Source organism: Aethalodelphis obliquidens, unplaced genomic scaffold (genome assembly GCF_003676395.1).
Source record: "Aethalodelphis obliquidens isolate GAN/ISIS:26980383/991018 unplaced genomic scaffold, ASM367639v1 scaffold14, whole genome shotgun sequence".
In the NCBI taxonomy this organism is placed as follows: Eukaryota; Metazoa; Chordata; class Mammalia; order Artiodactyla; family Delphinidae; genus Aethalodelphis; species Aethalodelphis obliquidens.
Genome location: NW_020837958.1, coordinates 33,640,966 through 33,643,408, shown reverse-complemented (window position 1 = coordinate 33,643,408; position 2,443 = coordinate 33,640,966). Strand labels below are relative to the sequence as shown.

General features: G+C 41.9%; 1 non-coding gene across 1 annotated transcript; it reads left to right on the top strand.

Moving 5' to 3' along the window:
* The first annotated feature begins 983 nt into the window (after nt 1–983).
* On the top strand, nt 984–1,089 carry LOC113625240 (U6 spliceosomal RNA). The gene has a single exon (XR_003434583.1). It is a non-coding gene; the product is annotated as a U6 spliceosomal RNA (small nuclear RNA).
* Nucleotides 1,090–2,443: the final 1,354 nt, after the last annotated feature.

Sequence of the window (2,443 nt, the reverse complement as noted above, 5' to 3'; positions counted from 1 at the left end):
TTAGATTCAACTTTAGAACCATGAAAATGTTAAATCAGAATGAAAAAAAGCAATTCCTAAAATCAAGGGCAAAATAAAATAAAGGACCCTAATTGCACATTGAGTTGATAGCTTAATTATGCAGAGGTGTGTTATTTTAAATGGTTTGAAAATACAGTAATTCAACTATATGTCTCTAGTAGGATATACCTAAGAACTGCAATAATAATAATATTTTCTCTAATCATATATTTGACATTGTTTGATATAATATTTTCACTAATCATATATTTGATATTGATTTTATATGAATATATGTGTGTGTTAAAAATGGGGTAAAGCAAATAAGCAATAATGCTATTGTCATTAAGAACCAAGATTCTTAGCATAAAAGGAAAAGATTCAAAAAAGATTCAAAATAAAATCACAGAAGTTAAGCAAAGCCCTGTAATCCTAAAATGCCAAAATGTATCTCTTTTTCTTTTTTCTTTTCTTTTCTTTTTTTTTTGTAATTTTAGGCAGCCTCACTTTTGCTGGGACTGGATTACCTGTGAAACAAATGCTCCACTCAAAGTGTGGCATGCCAACAAAACTCTCCGTCTGGAGAGGCTGCCAAGCCTTAACACAGGACACTGGCAGCCCAGGCCTCCTTCCCAGGCTAAAACAGCCTTTCTTAAAAGCTGGTCTAAGGCATTCTGCCAACCCACAGTTAGGTGGTGGGTACCCTGCAGGCATGTCCAATAACATACCTCAGATACTCAGATAGCTCAGTCACCTCTTCTGCAAAGAATTCCCCTCTGACCTGCCTTGTCTGTGGCAATCTCTCCTTCTCTAGGTTTTAATAGTTACTTTTGAACCACAAATTCCCTGCCTGTACTGCCCACACTGCCTCTGTTTCTTCAGGCTTGTTTCTTTCAAATCACACACATACACACACACACACACACACACACACACACACACACACACACACACACGGTAGTGTCTTATAAGAATAGGCACCAGTGCTCACTTAGCAGCACATAGACTAAAACTGGAACAATACAGACAGGATTAGCATGACCCCTGTGCAAAGATGACATGCAAATTCGTGAAGCATTCCATATTTTTAAACGTTTTAAAAGAACAGGCACCACATACTTATCACCTGCTGTGTCAGGCACTGCTCAGCCCTTTGCACTCAAACCTCACAATGACCCTGAGTGGAGATGTTATTATTCCATTTTATAGATGAGGAAATGGAGGCAGAAACTGTAAGTTACTTAACCAAAGCCACACAGTTTGTAAAGGGCAGAGCTGGGACTTAAATCCAGGTCTATCTGCTTGCAAATCATGTTTATTTAACCACCGTGTTGAATTGCCTTCTTTAGCAGCAAAGTAGCAAAGGCTACTCAATCAGTGATCGCCGGGAGATACATGAATCTAGCTGAGGAATTCAGGCATGCTGCCCCTTGTCTCTCCTTCCACATCTTCATTAAGTCCCAATGCCAGGCATCCTCTCTGCTCCATGTAATGGAGGGGCAGAAGGATGCATTCCCCTGGGCCTGGAGGAAATATAAACACATCTGGAAGGAGGCCACTGCTGAGCAAACCAAACTCCCCTCAGAGTGTGGACAGGAGGGGGTGTCTATAAATAATCATAAGAGTGTGAAGAGATTCTTTCCCCTAGGGCTCCCTTTGCGAAAGGTTGATGGCAATTGATGAGGCTATAGGGACATGCCGGTCCTTCTGCTCTTAGAACCAGGTGTGGTTATTTACAAAAATGTCACTTTCCCATCCCTTCCTCCCCATCTCTGCCAGAGGCTTGGAGATCAACAAGTATCAATTTACTGCTGCCCCGCGGCACACAGCAATGAGCCACCTGTACACCCCACTGCCTAAAAACAAGACTTAGGCTCCTGCTCTGGCTGAGAGTTGCTTCCTCTTTGGAAATTTGGAAAGAGAGAGAGAATCACAGATTTCCTCCTTTCCAGGCAGAGAGAGGTCACCTGACCTCCCTCAAACCATATCAAAAACCACCAAGTCAATAAAATCTGGAGTTCCCACATTGCCCAGCTCATAGTGGGGAAATAAACAGACCGCTGGACCGGAAGTCAGAAGTGTGGATACTGACCCCAGATGAGCCATCTGTTAGCAATCAGTGTCTGAGTTCCAGCTCCTACATCTGTAAAATGGAGGTGGGTCTTCTGTCACGTGCCACATACAAAGGGTTTTGAAAAGAATAAATTAAGCAATGCTGTTAAATAATTTGTACTGTGAGAGACCATCATTAGTATAGTCACGATCACAATGCAGTCCTGTGAGCCACCGTTAAGAGTGCCCAAGACAGGTTCCAGAAAATACCTTAAAACTGTACTGCCAGCACTCCCGTGGCCTTGCTGGTCATTGACCAGCCCAAATTGCCTTGAAAATCATAAAAACCAAACATATGAATAAAATCTAGAGAATAAACAACAGTTTGCCC